Raw genomic sequence first — 9,509 nt, 5'->3', positions numbered from 1 at the left:
CCTTCCGCTCTGTTCAAGCCTCAGCGACCAACTGACTTCTCTCAGAATTACAAGGCTTCTAACTGCCAGAAGTTTTCAGTTGGCTCCCTGCAAGAGCAAAAGCCTCTCTTGTATCTTTTGCATTACAAAGGCTACAAATGAAGATACTAATACAAGCATGATTCCAACCTAAGCTTTTTCACTCCATGGTGTCTGTGGGGTCGATAAAAATAAGCTTAACCCCTCTTTTTTAAGATAATTTAAAAAAAAACTTGAAGAAAGTCATCATTTAATTTAGAATTTTTGAATCAATGCTAAAACACAAAAAATAATCATCAGACACAGTTGATATGAAAATTAGGAGGAAAAACTCACTATTGACTATGTGTATGCATCATTTACCTTTTCTGTGGCCTTAATTTTGTTAGCTGAAAAATAAACAATTGAACCAAATCATTTCTATGACTCCTTCTAGTTTTAATATTCTCTATGTCTATAGGTCTTTGATAGGCATCTTATGTCTCTAATTTCAGTTCTAACCAATAGAATCACCTGTAAATGGTCCATGATAGAGTAGACATATGTATGTCTTTCCCCGAATGTATGACTTTTTCGCTCATGAATAGAGACTTGAATGAACACATAATATATTCATGTACTAATACATATGAAACAACAACCTATACTGTGCTTTTAGGCACAGCCTCTTTTCTATTCAACCTGGTTTTTCTCTTTATAAGGGAGAAAAACATGTAACTACTTTTTATTTTCCTTTTTCTTTTGAGATAAAAAAGAATTTTAATAAATATGTTACCTTTTTTTTTTTCGACCAAGAAAGTACTGAGGATTTAAAAATATGGAACGCTTCACGAATTTGCGTGTCATCCTTGCGCAGGGGCCATGCTAATCTTCTCTGTATCGTTCCAATTTTAGTATATGTGCTGCCAAAGCGAGCACAATATGTTACCTTTTGAGAAACCATCCCATCTTTATTTTTAGTCAGTCTAACTTGATTTTATCATGTTGCCAAATATCACTCACATTTCCTTTTCCTGCTTCCTGTTCTTCATTTTGTTCCATAATATTGTGAGACATCTGGGTTTATTTTCCTAAAGTTCCCTGCTCTTGAAGGTTTTCAGGAAGATATTAAATGGCCATTTGAGAGGTATGTCATGGAAGCCATTTATTGTTCTTATGGCTAATTGGGCTAACTATCATCTGCAATACCTTTAGGCTCTAAGAATTACATTTTATCACTATTAAATGTACCTCAGAAGCTTTGTAGATATTCATAGTCATAAATATATGTCTGTTGCATGAATCTTTATGAAGTAGAAAGGTTGTTCACTTTGCAGCAAAAATATTGTATAATTATGTTTCAATAAGACCAAAAATATTAAAATAGAAATCCACTTATTTCTTTATGCTGTAAAGATATGTCCTTATTAAATATTTCTAGAGGGAATGGAGGCTATGGTGCTCATAAAAAGACAACACAGAATATAGGAAAAAGAGCTCAAGGGATTTGTAATATCTCCTCGAAATCTAGTAAATGTTTCCACATCTGGGCAACAATGCGCAAAATTGAGCTAGAGATTAATGCATATTCTCAAATGCTCTCTACTTTCAGGCTAAAGTGAAATGGTTTATATGGCGGAGTTACATTAAACACTGTGTTCTAGAAGGAAGAAAACATGAATTAGGTTAAAAATAAAAATAGTTTCAGGCTGTTATCCCTCTTTCAATAATATTTCAAGCAAATAAAACAATATTTCAACTCTAATACCTTCAATCCCTTTTCATAAAAGGGTATTACCTCATTCTCTGAGCTCTGACTCTATGAGCTATGATGAAGATAGAAGAGATCCATTTAGCAAAGGATCACTTTTCTAGAAGTCCTGCTTTCTGACCTCAATATGTTCATGATGGTAACATTTAGAGCCAGACTTATGTTAGAAGCCATCCAACTCTAGCCCTTTCATTTTACAGAAGTCCACAAAGGTTCAGTGACTTGCCCAAGTTCACACAAGTAGTCAGCTACAAAACTGACATTTAATCCTGGCTCCTTTTATTACAATAGGACAGGAATAAAATTTTAAGATGTCATATGTGTATTTATTTTATCCTCTTCTTATTAGAGATTCAAATCCAAGAGGATTTAAATTATATTTGACATGATAAATTATTACATTTGTTTTAAAATCCCCGCTCTCCTCTGTATATATAATTTTTTCTTGCCTAAAAATTTCAATACTCTTAACCAGTCTGTATGGTCCTAAATGGGGATATTCCCTGAAACAATGTAAATCACAACCAATTCTGGCTTTCCCATAATTTCACCATCAGGTTTCTCTTCAATGTTCTATGGTCATTCCTGGAGCTCTCTTGACATCAGTAATGTCAACAGAACATATGAGAGGCCCATCAGATGACCCTTAAACTTTCATATAATGGTTCTATTCATGTTTCTCTATTTACATACTCCATACCTCTCCTCTTTCAGAATTCCTCATGGGTATATTAAGATCTGTTTATGGACACAACAAATACCTCCAATTGTCTTTCACTTATCTCCAGTTTCTTTCTACAAAGAAACAGAAATGGTTCCTGATAAGGCATAACAAAGATTGTTGGCTCAGAAACAATATTTGGAAATAGAACTGGGAATGTGAACATACAATATAGTGCATTCACATAAGCTACACCAGCAGAGGCCAATTTTTTTTTTTTTTTGTGTGTGTGAAAATCATGATGATTATGGTAACACTACTTTCTCTTCACTTTTCAAAATTTCGGAGAAATTCTGGTTTGCACAAAGAATGCTAAAGTCCAGTAGTTAGAATTTGTGTTCAGTTGCCTGTAATGGTATTGATAAGGGCTGGCTTTATAGAAGGCAGAAATGGTAAACTCACAAGCTCATTGGAATCCTTTACCTTCTAATTTATAGACAAGAATTTCAGTCTGAGCTCTTCAATGGGTTTCTCTAGTCATGGTCTGGCAACAATTGCTTTGGGAGAATTTTAACAAATTTAATGTATGTAAGGTTCTAGGACTTATAGAATGGAAAAATGAAAGATAAAAGAAACATTATAATGAAAGACAATTATGTTAAAATGAACACAGTGAAATTGCATTTAGCAAAAAATGAATAAATATAACCCCCAAATGCTTTTGATGTGCAGCAAACTTTCAAATTTTAATTATCCTAAAAGTGACTGCCCTGCTCTAAACGCACAAACTAGGAAGGAATATTTCTCTTGTCAAAGAAAATGAATACTTTATTGAAACATTGCACACTCTTATCAGAGCTACCATGTCTAAATTTAGCTTCATGACTTTAAAACACATTGCTGAATTTAAAAAGTACCAAGTAAGGACACAGGTTAGGTGCAACGTAAGACAACAGATTTGTGTTGTTTAGGAAAAAAATCATAAAAATGTATCATATGTTCTGATGATTTTGATAAGGACGGGAAAATTAAACAGTACAATTAATGTCTTCTCATATTTGTTGAAGGAGATTTTACTAAATATTGAAGTTAAATTACTTAAACACTATAATTAACTAAATATTAAATGGTACATGTAGCTGTGTGAAATAAGAAAAATGTTTGAGAGGTGGACTGATTTTCTGGATTATGAAATTATTTTTGTCATTCATGTATTTCCTCTCATTTCCTGATGAGTTATGTTATGTTTATAGTAAGAATTGACAAGAGGAACTGAAGTTATTTTACTGTTTTCCAAGACAGAGAAGAGGCTTTGATCTCTTTTAAAGCTGGAAAACTATTCTTCATGAAGCAATTGGTATCTCTCTGCCTCTCTCTCATTATGTTTCATATGTTCCTATGAACTTTAATCCATACATTTCTCTCAAAGGTTATTTTTGAAAAGACTCACGTAAATTTTGAGCCATTATCCTTACTTGAAAGTAAAATTCTTTTATATTCACTTAAATATGCTGTTTAAAAATGTCCTGAAAAACGGGACCTCAGAGATCATTTAGTACTCTATCATTTTATGACTGAGAAAAATGAGGGCCAATTAGGTAACTTGCTCAGATGGCATAGACAGTAGGGAACAGGACTCAGACTTTAACTGAAGTAGTTTGACTCCAGTTGTGGTGATTTTCCATCATTCACTTAAAAACATACCAAGAGGAGACTGACAAACACAAGGGAAGAGGAGCTCATGTCTATTTTCTAAGGCAAAAAAAGCCTTCATGTTAACCATAAATGTTTTTTTTAATTTTCTTTAATTTTGAATATTTTCCCATAGTTACATGCTTCATGTTCTTTCCCTCTCTCCCAAATCCCCACATAGCCGACACACAATTCCACTGGGTTTTACATGTACCATTGATTAAGACCTAATTCCATATTATTGATAGTTGGACTAAAGTTATCATTTAGCATCTACATCCCCAATAATATCCCTATCAGCCCATGAGTTCAAGCAGTTTTTTTTCTTCTGTTTTCTACTCCCACAGTTATTCCTCTGAATGTGGCTAGTTTTCTTTCTCATAAGTCCCTCAGCCTTATTCTGGATCCTTGCATTGCTGCTAGTAGAGAAGTCTGTTATGTTCAATAGAGAAGTCTGTTATGTTCAATTGTACCAGAGTCAATCAGTCTCTGTATACAATGTTCCCTTGGATCTGCTCCTTTCACTCTGTATCAATTCCTGGAGGTCAGTAGAGTTCACATGGAATTCCTCCAGTTCTTTATTCCTTTGAGCACAATAGTATTCCATCACCAACAGATACCACAATTTGTTCAGCCATTCCCCAATCGAAGGGCATCCCCTCATTTTCCAGTTTTTTTGCCACCACAAAGAGCGGGGCTATACATATTTTTGTACAAGACTTTTTCATTACTATCTCTTTGAAGCATAAACCAAACAGTGGTATGGCTGGATCAAAAGGCAGATAGTCTTTTAAACCTCTTTGAGCATAGTTCCAAATTTCCATCTAGAATGGTTGGATCAATTCAAAACTCCACCAGCAATGCATTAATGTCCCAATTTTGCCACATCCCCTCCAACATTCACTGCTTTCCTTTGCTGTCATGTTAGCTAATCTGGTAGGTGTGAGGTGGTACCTTAGAGTTGTTTTGATTTGCATTTCTCTAATTATAAGAGATTTAGAACCCCTTTTCATGTGTTTGTTGATAGTTTTGATTTCTTTATCTGAAAATTGCCTATTTATGTTCCTTACTATATATGTTTTATTTTGTACATAATTTTTCTTTATAAAATTGAAAATGAATATATATATATATATATATATATGGCAAAGGGCAAATAGAAACCTAAAATGGTGCATTTAAAATGCAAATAACTATAATCTATGGTATGAGCAACAGGAACTCTAAAAAGGTGAAGATCCTTTTAAAATAAAAATAAAACATTCAATTTATAACATCTATGATTCATAGAAAAGTCTATTCTTATGGTAATTGTGACCCAAATAGGATAAGAAAATATCACAAATTGTAGAAAAAACTCCCGTTCTCATCAGATTTTTATTGCAATTTCTCAACCAAGGAGGATCTGATAAATTTCTGAGTAGTTCAGATGATCTCTGATGCAGCTATCCATTCTAATGAAAATTAGTCATTCTTATTCATTTAATAAAATATTCATTTAATCTAAACAAGCATCAAGGAAAAATATCATCCTTATTATAACTTTTATTAGTTCCTCAAAACCAAAAACCCTACAGTAGATCACATTTGCATTAATTATCATATGTAGGTTAAATTCAGTAAACAATTTAGTAGTTTAAGAAGATTAAGAAATTTGCTATTAATTTAGTAGTCTCAATTTCAAACCTAATTCTTTTGTTGATCTATTATGTGACTTTGAGCAAGAAAGTAAGTTTCTGACTAGAGATCAAGATGCTAATATACATATTGTGTAAAAATTGGTGATTAAGTTTCTTATATTGTCTATCTATTCAGATTCATTTGATGGAGAACAAAAGTTTTAAAACATTCTATAAAATATTTTAATACAACACTAAAACCTAAGATTCATTCAAGAATTCCTGTATCCTACAACATTTTTTGCTAGTTATGTGCAATCCAGCTTATATTATTAAAAGATGGAGTTAATTCATAACATCATGGTTTCTAGCCTGGTGAATCATATTTAAAAGTTGTGGATCACAAAATGTTTTAGGGTCCACTCAGCTAGAATTGGTCCATTTACATCCACAATCACTACATGGTAGTAACCTCTCCCAACTTTTAAAAATAAGCATATTTGGTAACATCTACATATTTATGAATATGTATATATGTGGCTATATAATACTTTCAAGTTTGTGAAGCACTTTACATATAATATTATCTCACAATCTTCAAAGCAATATCCTCTTGGGTAGTTATTATAATTATTATCTTTATTTTGTAGATGAGAAAACTGAGGCTGAGACTATAAATAATTTTTCTTGTATCATGTGGCTAGTACTAGAGGGAGGATTTGAAATCCAGTCCTTGTGTCTATAAGTCGACTACTCTGTCCACAATACTACTTAGCTAATTTTACTACTTCTATTCCTCTAACTGCTACTTTGATTTCACTAAGAGACTGGAAATAAAATGGAGATAATAAAACTGACATAACCCACTTTACAGAGTAATGAGTATCAAATGGAATAATAGAGAGATAATTATTTTGTAAACTAGAAATATGCTTAGTTCCATCATATGCTTAAATGTTCACTTTTTTTGTAATAAAATTAGCCAGGAATGGTAGTAGAGAATCTCATATTTTAAATGGACCTTAGAAACTCTCAATAATAGAGGTATCTGGTGTATCACCTACTGGCTTCAAGTGGCCCACCCCACTCCAAAGTGTATTTCAAAACCAATTATAATATAATTGGGAAATCTTTTTTAAAAATAAATAAAAATACAATAAAATACCAATAATGTTAATGTGTGACATTCTAAGTCATTATGCTTCTACAAGGATACTTAAGTATATTTTAGGAGTCTCATCTGTATTTGAGTTTGATACTGCTTCTCTAAAGTAGTTCATAGATGAATAATAACCCCCTTAAAATCATACCTTATCACACACAAATAAATATAGTGTTAATCATTGTTTGAAGAACTCCCATGATGGGTATCTCAGTATTATGCTGGGCATCCTTTTCTTCCTAATATTTTTTCTCAGGGGTCAAGCAGGGTAATTCTAATCTTCCTACTTTGTGACAGTAGTTTAAATACTTGTTAAGAGCTATCATATCACATATTGTATATGACAATTAGATGACTCAGTGGATAGACTCCTGGGGCCTAAAGTCAGGAATACTTAAGTTCAAATGTGGCTTCAGACACTTTCTAGCTGTGTGACCCTGGACAAGTAACTTAAACCTATTTGACTCAGTTTCCTTACCTGTAAAATTATGTAGAGAAAGAAATGGCAAAGTACCACATTATGTTTTCCAAGAAAACTCCAAATGGGATCAAGAAAAATGAGCTATGACTTAATAACGTAAAATGCATCTCACATCTTCAGGTTAAATCCCAAAGTTACTTTTACCAATCTTCATATTACATTAATTCTGGTTTCCTTCCTCCTTATTCACCATATAAATTTATTTCTTAAATAAAAACTGTGCCAGGGATAGAATCGATGGCAAATTAGAGGCAGCAACTAAGCTGAATTCTTTCAAAATTCCCCTCCTAACAACTTTAAAATAATGCATCAAATCAAATTTTGGAAAAGCAGAACCCACAAAAGATCAGACTGAGACATTTTCTGGACTAAGAAAAGTTAGGAGTCTAGCAAGAGATATCTTTGACACTTGAGTTGAAACTTATCCTGATCACACTCTCTGATTTGGCTAATCTGATCAATATATGTAATAAAGGAACAATAAGGTGGGTAATGGAGGCTTATATTAGGCTTAGTATTTGAGGGCTTGGGTGTTATCAAGTTGAGTCTTCTAGGCAGGGATGCTATCTCTTACAGGATGATTTGGGTCAGCCAGAAATTATGAGGGTCTGACTGAAAGTTTAATCAACCTCCCTCTTATTACTAACCTCCCTTGAGGGGAGGAGTAAGAAGCCCCTCCCTTCTGGAGAGAAACTCTAAGCCCTCAGGAAGTGAACCCTATTCTCTTTCTGTCCAATATGGATGCCTGGTTTACCCCTCAAGAAACGAAGGAAAGTTATCTGTCCTCTTCAGCCTTGGCCCTAGTTGATGGTATAATAAATTAACAGAATCTCTTTGAATAAAGACCAAGAGTTTATTAAGCCAAGGGTAAGCTGAGGGAAAAGGATTAAGGTCTGATAACTAATTGCTAAGGGTGAAGCTAGTGCTGGGGGAGGGTCACAGAAGATGGGAATCAGGCTGAGGGAACCAGTCCCTCAGCCAGGGATAAATTTCACTACCCTGATGTAGAAGGGTTTAGTAGATTGATAAACGAGGTAGTGGCTTGGTCTAAGATTGTCCCTGCCTTCCTAAGGAAACTAATCCCATGTTCTGCTCCCCGCAAAATTCCCTCCTCCCAGGGCCCAATGGGGAGATGCAGGGGATAGCAGGATGTCAAGGGAGAGATCAAGGTAAATCAGGCAAAAGCCCAAAAGCCAAAAGCAAAAGCCCCCAGGATGGTACTCCAGGGATATTTATAGTCCCAGGTTCCAACAGTTTTTTGGCTATGAGACTAGGGTCAGGCTGGGTCAACATTTCATTTTTCCAACTGTCAGAGTCGCTTCTGTTGGTTTTGCAAATGCAAGAGATTCTTGTAGCAATCCTACATTACATATAACAATCCAAGACAATTCCAAAGAATTATGATGAAAAAATGGTAACAGAATCTAGAGAGAGGACTGACAAACTCTGACTACAAATTGAAGTATAATTTTTTACATTATTTTTAAAATTTAACTAATGTGGAAATATGTTTTGCATGATTTCCCATGTAAATTTAATGTCATATTGTTTATCTTCTTAGTGGGTGGGGGAATTGTGGAAGGAAGAATGAAAATTTGGAACTCAAAAAAGGTTAAATAATATATTTTTAAATGCAGTGTCCAAAATTGAATGTAATAATCTAGTCAACCATAAGCTATCTAGCCTTCAGTACATAATGTCAACAATTAGCTGTCCAAAGACCTCATTCATTCTTAAGAATTTAACCCCATAAGAACTATTCTATAGACAACTGAGCTTCTTAGTAACACATTACCTACTTTAAACCATGAAAATCAAGTCAATAAGCATTTATTAAGTACCTACTATGTGTCAGGCACTGTGATAAGAATGAGAGGAATGACATTCAATAAATATAGTGATGATGAAGATTCTTGCTATGATCATTGACTCCTTCAAGAGTTATTTTTCATATTTAAGTTTTTCAGATAAGCTTCAGGTCATATTGAATCAATTATATTGGTCTTTAACTTGAGAATATCTGGGTACAAGATCCACCACCAACACTTAGTGACATTGTCATCACAGACAAATCACTTAGCCCCTCAATAACTCAGGCAATTTCCTATAACTCTAAGCTACATATG

The 9,509-nt window shown here is 33.7% G+C and overlaps 1 non-coding gene across 1 annotated transcript; it reads right to left on the bottom strand.

Annotated features, from left to right (window-relative positions):
- Nucleotides 1-829: 829 nt before the first annotated feature.
- On the bottom strand, nt 830-936 carry LOC123232627. The gene has a single exon (XR_006505156.1). It is a non-coding gene; the product is annotated as a U6 spliceosomal RNA (small nuclear RNA).
- Nucleotides 937-9,509: the final 8,573 nt, after the last annotated feature.

This window comes from Gracilinanus agilis, chromosome 1 (assembly GCF_016433145.1).
Source record: "Gracilinanus agilis isolate LMUSP501 chromosome 1, AgileGrace, whole genome shotgun sequence".
In the NCBI taxonomy this organism is placed as follows: domain Eukaryota; kingdom Metazoa; phylum Chordata; class Mammalia; order Didelphimorphia; family Didelphidae; genus Gracilinanus; species Gracilinanus agilis.
This window is presented reverse-complemented; position numbering and strand designations above follow the sequence as displayed.